Source organism: Arvicola amphibius, chromosome 3, assembly GCF_903992535.2.
Source record: "Arvicola amphibius chromosome 3, mArvAmp1.2, whole genome shotgun sequence".
NCBI classification, from domain to species: domain Eukaryota; kingdom Metazoa; phylum Chordata; class Mammalia; order Rodentia; family Cricetidae; genus Arvicola; species Arvicola amphibius.
In genome coordinates, this window is record NC_052049.1 from 38,465,619 (window position 1) to 38,482,921 (window position 17,303).

A 17,303-nucleotide genomic window follows, 5' to 3' on the forward strand; every position below is an offset into this window, starting at 1 on the left:
AGCTGCAGAGAAACCCTGTCTCGAAAAACCAAAAAAAAAAAAAAAAAAAAAAAAAAAAAAAAAAAAAGAGTTCTGTGGAAATATTGTTTCTAAGAGGTCTGTATGCAGAACAGGGATAGAAGAGGGAAAGAAGAGATAACCACTCTGAGTTAAGCAAGTTGTCATTAGGACAGTACCAGAAAAGACCTAAAAGGCCTCAAAATTCAAGTGACAGTTATGGAAAGGGTTAATAAAGGATGCTCTGTTTGATACGGTCCTGGAAGACGTTACATGATGCCAGTGCACACAGATCGGCGCATGCCAGGCAGGAAGGGCAGCAAAGCTAAAGCAGGTGGCTGACCTTGTGGTCCAGCACACACCATGGCAAATACAACCTCATGTCTGAATGGAGATTGTATGTGGAGACTCATGGGAGGCGGACTGGAAACAGGTTGGAGTGATGTGTGTGGTCTTATGGCCAAGCCGAAAACAGGCACAGTTTGCCAGGCAGACCACTGAGCAAGGAACAACAAGGCCAGACAGGAAAACAGGTTGCTTGGAAAGGAAGAAACCAGATTATTAAGACAACTGTGCTTCTCAAGCTGTGTAAAGCGCCTCTTGTTAAACTCCAGACTCTGCCTTCTGGGGAGATTGCCCATGTTAAGTTCAGGTTGCTGGTCACTAGACCACAGTGTGACCAAGGGATGTCCATTCAGGTAGCCCAGCTGGGAGTCAGAAAAAGGTTACAATACCCGTTTTGCAAGGCTGCTCTTAAATCAAATGTGCTCTAATAATACTTCTTTATTGTTAGACCAATGCATAAAGCATCCTTGAGCACTGCTATCCTCTGCTACTGCAAGTCAGTTCTTTTCCCAGATACTTCATTCCTTTTGAATTTTCAGTGAAAAATCTGGACTTTCCACTTGTGTCTCCCCTTCCCCCATCAATTTTAATCCCCTGACCATGGCATTAAGGAATAGGAAGGAACAGACATTAAATGAGGTCACTAAAGCAATTTGTGCTTTCAGCCACCGAGTTTTGTTATCTAGAAGGGAAGCAGAAAACATGTGGATATATAAATAGAGGTGTAGAACACAAGTTCACAGAAATGCATTCTCTCGCTGTATAAGGATGAGCTCACATTTAGAATGCAAGGCTCGCAGTCGGTTGCCTTGGTGAGGAAGTGGGATGCCGGTTGCACGGAGGACAACATGAGCCATTTAGGTCTTTTCCATCACTTGCTAAGGACCAGATGTTGGGGACTTAGCCACTGAAGCAAATTAAGCTGAAGGCATTTAATAGCAACCTAAATCTTAAGGGCTGATTCAGGAAATGTGGCAGAGGACTCTGAATTGGGTCAAGGAGGAAACACTTGAAAACCTACCAAAGTGGGTGACTTCAATCACTTTAAGTATCATCTTCAGGATTTGACATTTTGAAATGGAAATAACGTGTTCCCAAAGGGTATGATCCTGAACGCTTCAACAGGGTGGCAAAGTGGGTGGACATCAATAGGCACAGGAACTAAAGCTGCACTGCCCAGCTTTGCAACGTCTCTTCATTCTCCTGCCTTATGCTGCATCCTGTTCCTGTAGAGTGTGATGCTAGGGGGAGAACCACCCACCCATAGGAAAGCAGATCAATCCTGTTTGCAGTCATAGTTTTAAATATCTCACATGGATTATTCGGCCGATCGCATGGCCTGAACAGGGCGTGGCAGTGCCCATGCATAAGCCCTGGCCAATCACCTGTCCAATGTCCACTGACCCAACATGGAAGGAGTTAGTGAGGTACAAACCGAGCGCAAAGTTGCCGAGGTCACGTCTACACTTTCTGAAACCACATTGGCCTTTCCTTTCTTCCCACTGCACTCCATTGTCAGTAAGAAATAAAACCCGTCTATGTCACCTGCGTGTTTCCTTGAAGGGAATGAATCAAGCACAAAATGCAAATATCATGAAGAAGCAATTGTTCTTATATCATATTAGACCATTTGGGACAAGACACGCTAGGAGGCCCTGGGTCTTTTATTACTAACTTTAGTGTTGATGGCAGACATGGTGTAAGATGCAGAACATTCCAGAGAAACTACTCCACTAAAGAAGGAGCCACCAACCAGTAATTCTAGTAGAAGCTGCCATGCTCAACACAACCGACTCCATTGATTTCAGACCGTGGGGTCAGGGAATATCAGTGAAAAGAGATGAAACCAATAGAACTCACATTAAGGACAAAGGAATAAAACATAGAGCAGATTCGCCGGTGGGATAACAGCCAGAATACAGAAAGACAAACAGAATCTCCAAGGGATAAAATCACAGGAGCCAAGCACCGATTCTCACTGCAGGGAGTTTTGGTGCCTGGAAACACCTGACTCCAGGAGGCCCAGGTTTACCATCTTCCTGCCCTCCTGGTAGAACCAGTTGTTACATTCATCACAAAATGTCCTCAGACCTACCCAGAGGGTTTTCCTGAAGCTCTTTTCCCCAGTTCATGTTATTGAAAATGATCAAACGTTTAGCTAAGTAAACCATGGGAAAAGGGGAAAGGCTGGAAGGAGAGTAAAAAAGAAAATTACAATCCCAGACCTGGAAGAATTGTAACTCTTATAAGATGTTCTTTTACAGATGTTCCACCAACGTCTGTCAGGCAAAACAATGGCTTTTGATAGTGGGTAATTCCAGGATTTAAGACACTTTCACCAAAACTAACCAGCAGCAATTGAAGTCAAATCAATACAAGTGAATGACAGTTTTTAATTAATCCAAAATGAGCCAGTTAGATGACTCAGCAGGTAAGGGTGCTACCAAACTACGAAACCTACATGGTAGAGAAAAGGGACTTCTGCAAGGTGTCATCTGATCAACACACACACACACACACACACACACACACACACACACACACACACTTTTATTAAAAAGCAATATAAACTTCTTTTGTGCTAGGTTAAGAAACAGAAATTCTTTCCCAATTTCTTTGTTATTTCTTTTTGGTCACTCCATGAGAAGCCCACCTCCACCTGTTATTTATTCCAAGTCTTGAAGCACCATTTAGGATGCTGCATGCATCACCAGCAGGCATGGCTACTTCAGATCTCTCCAGTGGGTTGTCACCAGGGGAAGATTCTCGGTGAGTCTCAGCACAGCTATGTCAGACTACACTGGGTATAGAGATCACCATGGCAACAGAAGCAGGGGGGTTAAGGAGAAAGGCATTGTTGTTTCCTTATAGAGAAATGGTGCAGCCTCTCACCATCCCTCCCTCATTGTTAGGAGCCACTTTCTTGCTTCCAGCACTTAGACTGAATTAAGCGCACAGGGAAATGTTAGATACAGAATAGATAGGCCTGTGACTCAGTAGTTATTCATCCGAGAATGCTGAAAATAATGAGTATGACTAAAACAGAGCCTTAAGAATGGAGGAGATCCTGCAACTTTCAATTATTTTCCCAAATGGAAATCTTTCTATCAGTAAAACAAAGAATGAACTGTGATTTGATGAAGGAGAGCAAGGCATACGAAAACCACCATTTGCTCCTTACATGATTTCTACTCTACTCTTTGCTCAGAAAGGGGGGGGGGGGAGGGGAGAGAGAGAGAGAGAGAGAGAGAGAGAGAGAGAGAGAGAGAGAGAGAGAGAGAGACCCCAAATTGACAAATTTAACTCAAAATGATTAGGTCATCTTTTATTCTGAGACATGAGACATGGGATGGTGATGTATCCACACATACTTGTGCAAGCATGGCCAATAGTCTAACAACTCAGAAGAGCCATTCAATCTTTGTCAAGTAATCAATCTCTTTAGCCAGGAGACCGGGCCCAGGACTACAGCGGTCCAGGGTTGTAATTCTGCAGACAGAAAGAGCTAGCTGATGAGCAGAGCTCATCCCCCACATTTGTTAAATCTTGCTTCCTTGTTCACCTTAGAACAGTACCTTTCATCATTGGATCTTCAGGACTCCAACTAAGACAAGTCACACCCCAACACACTCCTGCGTGACTCTAAGGTGTATCACCACAGAGGCCAGACGGGTTGAAGGTTGGGCTCAATTATCCCAAATGCCACTAATACTTCTTTTGCTGGTATCAGACTTGCCAGTGTGGTAAGTACCCTTGAGACAGTCCCCACTGATATTCTCTCCTGGTAGCATACTATCACATACTTTCCCTAAACTATGTACTAGACACCTTGACTCTCTTCTAACGACTAGAATACAACAAAGGGGCTGGAACTGTGCCTATAACACATCTCTGAAAGCCCATGACTCATCATGCTCATCCTTTCTTACCCGCTGCTCTCTGCCATGTTGCTAGCTGCCAGGTGGTGATATCTATACAGAAATGATCTGAGGAAGGCCTGACAATTGCTATGTAAAGTTGTGGTCAGATGTTCCAGACACTGAGTTGTGAGACGTATAGCAGCATGTACCTTGCAAGAGAGGAATTAGAGGCACTCTGAGTTCCCTGTAATTCTGCTGTCTGATGCTCTTTATCGACTCGCTGTTTGTTTACTCATTAGAGGCATATATAAGGAGCTGTGACATTAATAAGCCTGTTGGTTTGGGTCATCAGCCCCCACAGTCCTTGGTGTGGGAAGTCCTTCTGTATATGTGTTGCTTTTATTGGTTAATGAATAAAGAAACTGCTTTTGGCCAATGGCTTAATAAAATATAGCCAGGCTAAAAAGATATGTATATAGAGAGAGTAGGTGGAATCAGTGAGAAGCTTTGTAGTTGCAACCAGAGACAGACACCTTAACCTCATGTTGCACGAATCAATGGAGATGGATAAGTTTAGGATATAAGAGCTAGCTAGGAATACGCTTAAGCTATTGGCCAAACAGTATTGCAAATGATATAGTTTCTGGGTCTAAGCAGCCGGGAACAAGCAAGCAGCCTCCACCAACAAGCCCTCCTGTATTTTGACTTTTCCTTTCTCATCTGGGATCCTCTGCCTTGGAGTTCCAGTATGAACCTAGGATGAGTCTCTGGTTTGGTTCAAGTGAACTTGGGTACAGAGATGCTAGCTTCTCAAATCCATCCTTCAGATGACGAAAGCTTGCCATCCACTGTAACTGTAGCACTCTGAGAGACGTGAAAGCAGAGGTACTCAGTCAAGAAATAGCTGGGCTCCAGGACCAAAAAGACTGTCAGATACTAAAAGAGCTTTGTTTTGAAACCATTATGTTTGGAATAATTGGTTATATGTAGAGATAAATAACTATTATCACATATGTCCAGAGACCATGCTCTCCAGTATTTTCCTTGTAGTGGCATTTTTTTCAAATGTCACTGAAAGAAATGGTTATAATTCAATTTTGTGAGCCTTAAGCAAAATTTTTAATAGAAAGATGTAAAGTAGAATAGAATAGAGCTAAGTGATAGAGATGAACAAATATTTATTATTATTATTATTATTACTATTATTGTATATTTCAGATGTTAGGCTGTGATATGAAATGTATTTGGTAGGGGTTGTCAAAGAATGTTTGGAATACACATTCCTAGATGGGAATTGGAAAAATCATATCAGAAAAGTAATTAAATTTTCTCTCCATTAGGCAAACAGAACTACCTTTTAAGGCTTGGCTTGAGTCTTGCCATTTTTACAGCTCCCTTCACCACTGAAGCACACTAATTTTTCTCTGCCTCTCTTGAAATAAAAAAAAAATCCGCTGACAACCATGCTCTGCCTTATGATAAATTATAATAATCAAAGTCTCTATGTTCAGTTGAGCAGACAGCATGCATCTCTCTTAAAAGAGAGATAAGATACTGGAGAGCGGAGTCAGTGAGTCCTCAGATCTATCGTCCATCATTTGTAGCACGGGTTGTTTAAAACAAACAAAGGGAGAAATTGGGGTGATTTTTGTTGATGGGGCTTTTTAGCAATGCAGAGAGAGGAATACTGTAATGGACTCTTGTGGTAGCTAAGGACTGCTCCATCTGAGATACTGTTTTCCCTAATCCCCGGATCCTGTGGATACTGCTTTATATAGAAATAACATTATTTCCTTTGTAATTCAGGTAATGATTCCAAGATGGGGAGACTTTCTTGCATTATCAGAGTGGAGCCTGAATGCAGCTCCATTCTCTGATTTAAGGACAGCAAAGGGAGATTTATGACAGGTAGGAGAACGGGAAGCCACAAGGCCTCATGGTAGAGATCAGAGCAAGGCTGTCATAAACAAAGGAGATCATTGGCCCCGGAGGCTGGATGAGCCAGGACATGGATTCTCTCTTAGGAGCTCTGCAAAAAAATAAAGCTCTGCTGGCTCCTTTGTTTCAGTCCAGTGAGGGCGACTTTGATCTTCAAGATTCTAAGACTTCAGAGAATAAATTCTTACTGTTTTATGCCATCAAGCTTGTGGTGATATGTGGCTAAGGCAGTAGCTGTAGTAATTGAAAATGTGTCTCAATACCATCTGTGCCTTTGAGCCCTGGAATAGACAACATAATGATGAGTTGTGATGTACTGACCTTTAAAAAAAGTTTCTTGCTGGACGTGGTGACACATGTCTTTAATATTAACCATCACTGAGGAGGCAGACACAGGCAGGTCTCTATGAATTTGAGGTCAGCCTGGTCTACAAAGCAACTCCAGGGTAGCCAAAACTGTTACACAGAGAAATAAAAAAAGTTGTTTTTTTTTTAATAATTTTTATGAAAATTGCTTGGAATGCTGTGGCCAACTTTATCCCTGAGGATAAGACTGACTGGTTAATCTTTGCGTAATAGCTAATATTTCTGGTATAATCACTTTGACAAATAATTTTGGTAGCTATTAACCCATATATCTGCAGCATTTGTAGTGAGCTTGGTATCATAACCAATCTTGATCAGGCTCCTCAGAAACAGAGCCTGGGACTGGTATCCTTGCTCAGGTGACTAATTAGCCAGTGGTGGCAAGAACCAGGAGAAAATCTAAGCAAGATATGGTCCCCACCAGGGTCTAAATTTGATCTGACCCTATGGAGAAAACTTTACATCCCAAAAGAGTCCCACGTCAAAGGAAGGGGCCAGCATTTTTATGGCCACTCTGTAGGAGTCTGGGGGACTGAGGTGAGGGTGTTATTGTCCCTAGGAAAAGAATAACAAGTTCTAAAGGTTTCCTAGAAAGAGTGAGCAGACAAATAAAGCCACAGGCAATACATGCTATACTAAAACTACAGTGACTGAATGCAAAGCCCTAAATGGAACATATACATCACATCCCATTGCAGAAAGGGAGAGCAAGCAAGGGACATGAAGCTAGCCAGGGAGCTATGCCCAATTAGCTGCTGAGAGCTGGGGAGTAGGGGGAGGGGAGGGAAAAGTGAAAAGAGAGGGGGAGAGGGGAGAGAGAGAAGTTTTTTTTTCTAATGTGTAGTCCCGGGTATGTTGATTGTGCTCCAATAAAAATCCATACATGCATCTGGGAATATTTGGGCAGCGCAAGTTGTTCTTGATGGGTCTGAGATAGGAAAACCAAAGCATAGAGGAAGGGTAAAGGGGATCTGAGAAGGGCTGGAGGAGGGGTTAGAGACGTCAAAACATGATCTGAAATTCTCAAAGAACTAAGTAGGATATGTAAAGCTTCTATTTATTAGCCTAAGGAATTTCTTTTATATTCATTCATTGATTAGAAGTTTTGAAATTGTGTGTGTTGAATGTTACTGAACACATTGTCTACTTGTCTTGAGATGATTAAACCACTTTAGTTGATATATGCTGATGAATTATGACACTAGGTTTTCTTACGTTGACGTAATCACATATTTAAAAAATGAAGTCAACTTTGACATATGAAACTCAGTCCCAAATATGTTCATTTCTTTAAGTGTTTTCATGGATAAAGTTGATCTTTTTCTCCATTTTCCTGTAGCTATTTTTATTTAGTTTGAGTATCATGGTTATATAAGATTCATGAAGCGATGATGTCCTTTTTTTTCCTGTTCTTTGAGAAAACTTGATTGTGAGCAAAACAATCTGTTCTTTGAGTATTTTAGTAGCATTTTCAGTAAACTGTTAAAAATAAATACAATTAGTGTCGCTAAAGCTTATACCAACAATATATAACTATTCTCTGTATTGTAAAGGTACATTTAGATTAATCCTAATGTATTAACCAAACAATTGTCCACCAGGTTATTTGCTGATTCATATGTTGGACTATGAGCTCCCTTACTACTCTGGGTCATAGAATTACATCTTTTAAAAGTCTTAATGGTGTGCAAAACCAAGTATGACCTTATACAGAGCATCCGTTGGATGCTATTGAGCTCACACAAAGACTTCATAGGGCACTATGCAAACACAGAGGTGGTCATATGCTTTTGTGGGTCCTTTCGAGGATCTTTCTAGCTAAAGGAAGGCCGCAAGCCAAGCAAAGCAGACACCTGTAGCTACATCAAAATCTTGGTTTGAACACAAGACTAAGGAGTGGCCTAAATAGAACCTAGATGGAACTGGGGCTGCTCTGGTTGTCATTAGGCAGGAAGGATGAAGTATCAGAGAATCAAAGAGGGTGTAAATTCCAGACTTCTTGTGGAAGAATGTGTGACCTTCAAAATCAAGATTTTGATCATTTAAGTTCAACATTTCTGAGCAAGTCTTTTTTAAAACTTGAAAAATGCCTGGCAAGTTTTCCAAATATCCCTAATACCTGCCAAGTCATTGCATTTGCTGAAGTCAGCTGAGAGCAAGGGCCTGAGTAGATGGATATCCAGAACAGTAAGAAGCTGGAGACACATAGTCTCAGAGAAGCTGGCCTTGCATGCCAAATAACCAGTGATCCCAGCATGCAACACCCTCAGGACAGGTCCTAATTGGAATTTGATAGGTTTTTGGATTTCCAAGCCTGATAAAAGATAAATAAGTTCAAGAGATAAAGACAAAGAGTGATAGAAGGCCAGGGAATAACTATACCAACCATATCAGCATTGCAGATTTATTTTTTTAAGATCATTTTGAAATAAAATATGCATAGGAAAAAATCATCCATTGTGACTTTGGATGAAAAATGTCTCTCCTAGGCTCTTGTGTTTGAACACTTGGTTCCTAGCTGGTAGCATTGTTTGGGGGAGGTTATAAGACTTGGCTAATGTCCGAACTAGCAGAAGTAGCTTTTTGAGGGTAGTAGGCCTTGAACATGCTGTAGACTGTTGGTTCAGGCTGGGACTCTCTGCTTTCCTGTTGACTGAGCTGTGAGGACCTGATGCTTCATGCTTCCATTGCCCTTAACTCTGGGGAAAAATAACCCTCTCCTCCCATGAGGTGTTTCTCTCAGGTATTCTCTCATGGTGACAAAGGAAGTAAAGCTCTCACCATTTGTTTCGGAAATAAAGGCCACCTGTAGAACACAAATAGTGCCAGAAAATATGGCAGTCTTTGAAGTTTTTAGTTTCTGGAAAATTTCGTTACATTTTATTCATGTTTTTCATCCCCAAAGAGTGTTCAAGGTGTTTGGATAGTCACAATTTGTAACTTCAGCTCCTCTTCCCTCTGTCTTAGGGTTTCTATTGCTAGGAAGAGATACCATGGCCACGGCAACTCTTCTAAAGGAAAAATTAAATTGTGGTGGCTAGCTTACAGTTTCAAAGGTTCCATCCATTATCATCATGGCAAGGAACTTGGTGGTGGGCAGGCAGACATGGTGCTGGAGAGGTAGTTGAGAGTCTGACATCTTGCAGGCAACAGGAATTCAACCGAGACACTGGGTTGTATCCTGAGGATAAGAAACCTCAAAATCCATGGCACAGTGATACTCTTCCTCCAACAAAGCCACACCTCCTAATAAATAGTGCCACTTTCTATGAGACCACGGGGCCAAGTACATTGACATTACTACATCCTCCCTGTTTCTTACACAAATCAAAAAATGCTGGACTTCTTTTGCCATAGCTTTTGTGCAGAACAAGCTACACACTTGTAGCAATACAGGCTACCAAGTGTCACAGAACCTCAGAAATCAAACATCCTCAATGACATTTTTGAGTGTGCTAGGGAATTTCTGCTTATTGACAGGTCTTTGAGAGAAATATTAGAAATACAAACCAGTCACATTCTAAATCTCTCTGCAATTAGCTGTGTAGCTAGCTATCACTTAACATTCTTCTGAAATTCAGATGAAAGAAGTTTGTTTTTTTTTTTTTTTTTTTTTTCAAAATTTGCTGGAGAGCCAGAGAACAAAGACACCTCCTGCTGGATCGTCTCCTAGAAATGACAGGGAAGTTACATAGTTAATACCTCAATAATATGGTGCCCCAAACACAAGTCAGCATGTATAAATATGCTATTGTAGAGGAGGGACATCTCATTGACTCTACCCCTAGACAAGGACACCAGTTAAGAAAGAGGCTGGTCAGGGGAGAATTAATCAGCTCCAGGTATGGGCCCCATAATTGGTTATCCAATTCCAAGTGGTCAGTCTGAACTAATTTATTTAGATAGAAGCAACATTAAATGTGAAAAGTCTTGTTTTTATTTAATATAGGACATACTTTTAATCTTTATTTTTTCTCATATCTTCAGTACACATAGTCATATAGATTTCATAAAGACATTTTAACTCTTGTAAAAATTGTATTGGATGTCTAGTTGTATGTCTGATGGCACATGTCTGCATTTTTCCATTTTTAAAAATTATTGCACGCTTCTCATATGCAATGTAGCCCTTTTCACTGCAAAGTTCTAATAGTTTGTTTGGCAACATATAAGTTGTGTGATTGTCATGAAAATGTCATCAGCTCAAATGTTCCTCTCACCCTTTTGAGACAGGGCCTAACCCTACCTCCCTACCTTTGGCTCCTCAAAGCCTCTTGCTTTGCTTTTTCTACCGCCATGGTCTTGCCATTTGAGAATATATATTTGCTATCTCATTGATAATATCATTATTTACCCAATCATTTTCCAGGTTTCCATATTAGTGGAATCATATAGCAAACAGCCTTTTGAGTTTGGCATCTCCCAGTTGGTGTTTTCCACCGGGTCGTCTTGCAGAGCACAAGACAAGACTTGCTCCCTTCCTACTCCCCTACAGCATGACTTGCGCATTCATTCAGCAGGTGCAGATCACTGGATTGTCTCCTTCATAGAGTAAGAGAACATCAGTAGAGCTATTGGAAACACTCACACGAAATTCTTAAGGAGGACATAAGTCTTTGTTTCTCTTGTCTGGTCAGTGTTTACCTCTGTAAGAAAGTGAGTGATCACTTTCCCAATGCCTACATCACATTTGCTTTACCAGCAACACCACCAAGAAAAAGTTACAGTTGCTGTGTGCCTCTGCCACCACTGGGCATTGGCAATTAGTGGTGTGTGTGTTGTTTCAATGTGTGTATATATATGTGTGTGTGTTGTTTCAACGTGTGTATATGTGTGTGTGTGGTGTTTCTGTACCGGCGGTACCGGCGGTCGGAGGGGTTAGGAAATAACCAAAATAGTCCTTTTATAATAAATCAGTTTTAATAAAAGGGGAAATAAGGGAACTTACAGAACCAAGGGTCCAGCGGAGCAGAAGGTAACGTGGGGGATAGCAAACGGGGCTCCTTCCGGCGCCCCGATCCTATTTAAGGGTATCCTACTCCCCTGGGGCAGCCACGCCCCTGAACGCAGGGATTGGGCCAGCTGCCCCAACAAGTTTCAATGTGTGTGGTGTGTGTATATATGTGTGCATGTGGTATGTGGTGTGTTTGTGTGTGCTATGTGTGTATATACATGTGTGTTATGTGGTAAGTTTGAGTGTGTGTGGTATGTGTGTATATGTGTGTGTATGTGTGGTGTGTGGTGTGTTCAAATGTGTGTGTTATGCGTGCATATATATGTGTGTGTGTAGTGTGTGGGGGGTGTGCGTGTCTGTGTATTTCTGCGATGTGCTGTGTGTGTGCGGTGTATGTGGTATATGTTCATGGTACGTATGTGGAGAGAAAGAAGCAGGTTTGGAGACTGGTTACCTTCTAAGCATTCACTTCCCGTCTCACCGCACTCCCAATCTCTTGAAGCTCCACGAGCCACTAGTCTGCTTTCTCTTTCTATGCATTTATACACTCTAGACATCTCATATGTCGGGCCTTGTGAGCTGATTTCACCTAGCATACTGGATTTGTGGTTCGTATGTATAACACATATCAGCACTTCATTCCTTTTTATATAAATGTATTAATGCACCAGTGTGTGTGTGTGTGTGTGTGTGTGTGTGTACATGGAGGTCAGAGGATGACCAGAGGGGGTCACTTCTTTCCTTTGAACGTGGTCCAGGGATTTAACTCAAGCCTATTGCATGATGGCAAGTGCCTTGGCCGGCTAAGCCGTCTCTCACGCAGCACCGTTACTCCTTTCTATGGCAGACTTCTCTCTCCTTGTATGAAGACACCACATTTGGTTTGCCTATTCACATGCTGGTGCACATTCAGGTTGCTCCCATCTCTGGGCTATTATGAACAGTGGTGCAGTAATCCTTCCTGTTCAACATTCTGTATGAAAACCTGTTTTCAATCATAAGTGGAAATGCTGAGCTGTGTGGTGATTCTTTTTTCATTTTCCATGGTGAGGAACTGTCAAGCCATTTTCCACTATAGGAACTGAACCATTTTCTATGAACCAGCATAATGGTTCCAATTTCCTTTCGCTTCTTTTATTCTTCCCATTTTCTTTTTTGAGACAGCATTCATGAGTTCATTTAGCCCTAATTTCAACTAACGATATAACTGAGGCTGGCTTTGAACTCTTGATCTTTCTACCTGCAGTTGCTGAGTGCTGGGATTATAGGAATGAGTCATCATACTAGGCTTCCAATCTTTTCACATCCTCCACATTTTTTATTCTTAGTTTCTGGTTTTATATTTTTTTATTACATTTATTTATTTGCAGGGGAAGGGGACAGCTGTCGGTGGGGGGCACACATGCCATAGAACATGTATAGAAGCCAGATGACAACTTGCAAGAGTTAGGTCTTTCATTCTTCCATGTGATTTCCAGATATTGAACTTGGGTTGCTAGGCTTGGAAACTTTTGTCCACTGAGCCATCTTATGAGTACTATACCCACCCCTCTTTGTAAATGGAATTATAGCCATCCAAGTATATGAAGGCTCTTCGTAGTTGTCAACCTTACTATATCTGGAATTAGTTAAAACCTAAACATCTAAGTAACCTGTAAGGGCTTTGTTCTTAATTAAATCATTTGAAGTAGGAGGAAGAGACTACTCCCGATGACTGGTCCTCTGTCTTTGTTGGGCTATTCAGAAATCACTGAAACTAAGCAGAATAAGAAATTTGTTTCCCTTTTCCATGGAGATCCTTGCATCCCCCTTAAGCCCTCCTTACTTAAGACTCTCTGGGTTTCGTGGTTGTAGCATGGTAATCTTTTAATTTACAGCTAATAGTCACTTTGTCTTTCTGGGTTTGGGTCACCTCCCTCAGGATGATGTTTTTCTGGTTCCATTCATTTGCCTGATGTGATGTGATGTGCCTGGTATTATTATAGCATGCTGTTTGGTTGATGTCCCTGGGAGGCCTGCTCTTTTCTGAGGAGAGACACAGGGGGATGGATCTGGGGGAAAGGGAAGGTAGAGGAGAGAGATTGGGGATAAGTGAGGGAGGGGAAAGTCAGGATATAATACCCGAGAGAAGAATAAAAAAGAAAAAAATTTGTTAGGAGGGTTTTGGGACATTTACATGAGAATTTTGAACTTTGGGATTTTAATTCATTAAAGGAGAGATTTGAGTTTAGATTTAAAGAACTTCTTGAGTTTGATATTCCGACAAAATTTTTAGACTTAAACCTACCAAGAATCTGACCATCTGATAAAATTTATATTAAAAATCAACATATATTTGCCATATTAGTGCATTAGGATTTGAGTTGATTCATGCATTTCATGTCAATGTTTCCACGTTGTGTATCTGTTGCTTTTGGAGGAAAGTGGGCAAAGCAACCAGGCATAACGATATTGGACAGCGAGTGCAATCTGTTCCACTGTGGATACAATGGAACCTTGCTTTTGATTTGGTTATGAACAGGCCTGCTTTAAAAGTCTCCTGTGGGCAAACTCTACTGTTGTGGAATATTAGTTGAAGGTGTGTTACATTTGTTTATGCCGTGGAATATCTGTTTAATGATGCAAAGATGTGCTGCATTCTTTTCTGTTGCATTTGTTTAATTCTGTGAAGCTGTGTTACTTTGCCTACTTAAAACAGCTGACTGGTCTAATGGCCAATAGCTAGGCAGGAGATAGAAGAGGTGGGGCTGGCAGACAGAGAGGATAAATAGGAGGAGAAATCGAGGCTCCAGAGCAAAGGTGGAGGAGCGAGAAAAGGAGACAGAGAGGAGGAGTTCCAGCGGTCAGTCACCCAGCCACATGACCAGCCAGGGAGTAAGAAGAAAAGGAAGACACAGAGAATAATGAAAGGTAAATAGACCAGAAGCAAAATGCAGTTAAAGAGAAATGGGATAACTTAAGTTAGAAAAGCTGGCTAGAAACAAGCCAAGCTAAGGCTCAGCATTCATAAGTAAGAATGGTTTTCGTATATGTATTTGGGAGCTGGGTGGTAGGCCCCCAAAGAATTTAAAAAAATAAACAACTGCTCAGGAGTCGTCTTCAGAAAAAGTGCCAGCAGTTGAAAAACTACTAATGGTGGCCAAATGTGCAAAGGTAAGAGTAACATTTCCTGCACATCTCTGGCCAACTTCCGGAGAGAAAGCTCCTCTCCAATAGCTATAATCAGGTACAATAGGAAAAAGGTTGAGTTTGGCAAGCTGTTATATTATGGGACTCTGAAAATTTTCTTTTCTGCTCCTAATCATACTTGGCCTCTCCAGTCATTTTTATTTCTTATTCTTTTCCAAAAAGAAACAGCAACACATTTGGGTAGCAAATTTTATTAAAGAAATGAAAAGAAATCAGTTGGGCTCACACCAGCCCGACCAATTGTGGTTGAAAGGGAGCCGAGAGGTTTTTCTCCATCCCTCTAGACAGGCTTAGACTTTGTAGCAGTGACTCTCAGCATGCAGGTCACTACCCGTTTGGGGGTTGAATGACCCTTTCACAGGGGTAACCTAAGAGTATTGGAAAACACAAATATTTACATTATGATTCATAACAGTAAATTACACTTATGAGGTAGTAGCATAAATAATTTTATGGTTAGGGTTTCGCCGCAGCATGAGGAACTGTACTAAAGGGTTGCAGCACTAAGAAGGTTGAGAACCACTGCTTTACACGAAGCCTCAAACAGTGATTGGTCTCAGTTTGCTCACAATCTGTGTGAAGACGTCCCAGAGATCACAAACAGAACAGCCAAACAGCCTCCATTTGGATTGTGTTAAGGTTAGAGGAGAAGCTGAAATCTGGCTCCGTAAGCCTGAATAGCGCAGATAACAGCTTTTAGTCTCTGATAGATTCACTGCTACCAGGAGAAGACTGATCTTTATGAGATTCTGTTTGGGGTCATGGGTTTTCAAATAGACCTTCTCATTGTGTGTCTCTCAACCTTGGGAAGCACCATGGCTTTGCTTTTCGGTTTGTTCCTCTTGCAACAGAAAAGGAATCTAGCTGGCCAAGGTCAAGCTCTAGAGAGTGTTCCTCTCTAAAGATTCTAGGACCTGAACACTTGCCACTCTGCCAAACCAGATTCAGTTGTTGCATGTGCGTCTCAATAACAGATTTGAACATTTGAGCTTTCCAGCGAAGACAGCTTAATATGCGGTATTATTACTCCTGTCTTCTTGTACCCACCAAGCTGAGTATTGGGATGGAGGGAAACCCTACCAGCTGCATTTCATTCTGACCTGAGCTCAGGTGCCTCTGCTGAGAGCCATAGGAGACCCCGTGAAAAAAACATTTCCCCATTTTGGTATACAAAACACACTCTCTGAACGAGGACCTTCCATCTTCTGGCTTCGGTGACAATGTTTTCTGTCAAAATGAGTGGAAACAGTGGATGTTAGCTGAGCCATCTGAGTCAACCTGGCCACCATATCTTAGACCTCTCCTTGGTGACCTGGCTGTGTTTGTGGTTTGTTCTAGGAGCATCAGGCATTGTTAATTATCCTGTCAGAGTATAAGCTCCGAGTCAAGCAGTTGAATCTGAAAATAACCGAAACAACTTACAGCAAGTTTAAGTCTAAAAAGGCAAAATAAAGGAAGGAGAGTCTAAATTAAAGCTCCAGCGATCCTTGAAATCCAGGAGCGGGGAGCACAACAGGGTCTCCAGGGACTTGTGGAGCCAGGAGCTTGACAAGCATTTATAACCAAAGATGTACATCAGTCTGAGGCCTGGGTGTTCTTTCCACTCATCGGCTTTGGGTCTTTCCTTTGAGGGTACAAATGAGAAGAAAGATCGGAAACTGTGGCGTGGAACTCCTGGAGTTTGAATGATTCTCCCTTAGCAGTGCCTCATGCAAACTGAAACATAAATGTAAGTTCCCTCTTAACGGTATTTATTTGTATTGATTTATTGTGGATGTGTGCGTAGGCATATTGTAGAGGTAAGAGGACAGCTCTTAGGAGTTGGTCATTTATCGCTGTCTCCTGAGATCTAGAAATTGAGCTCAGATCGTTGGATCCGTGTAAAAATGCCTTTACCCCCTGAGCCACCTTGCCAGCCCGACTCTGACTTTTTATAGTGAGCTTCTCAAGGTTTGTGTTTTTGCTACTCACAGATACATTTAGATACATTTAGATAATTTAGATACATTTGAATCATGTTTCTTCCTAAAGGGGGCGTCTAGAATTGTGTGTGGGATAGGAAGGCAGATATCCTAATGCCATTCATTGCAAGGGGAGACATTCTATACAATGAATTGATCATTCCTAATCTTTCCTGCCACGTTAATGGGGTTCCCCCTCACAGATGAGAAGATGTAGGGATGCTGCCTACAAGGATGTTGAATGTGAAATACGCAGGTGCCTGGGTGGCGGAGTGGTCTGTTAATTTTCTATCATCAGGGTATGAACATAGAAAAGTTCCTCCCATGGCCTCGGAGAGGAAAATCAAAAGGATCTGAAAACATCGAGTTCTGCTGTTACGTGGCTTTATCCACCAGCTAAACCAGATGTCATTAACAAACATCTGTGGTTCTGGCCACATTAAATGTGAGCAAATGTAGCAAAACTTAGAAAAACCATGCTAGAACGGACGTCACTCACATGCCCTCAGGGAATACTGTCCTTTGATAGAAAGCAAATGTTAATATTTCCCAGGCTAAGGTGAGTGCCCTGGGCATGCTGACAAGGTGCCTGATGTCAGAAAAAAAAAAATCTATTTCGATCCTTGAGATATTTTGACAAATTTTATCAAAGCATTTTTCCAATGCCAGATCCTTCTGCCACCTGGTCTCCAT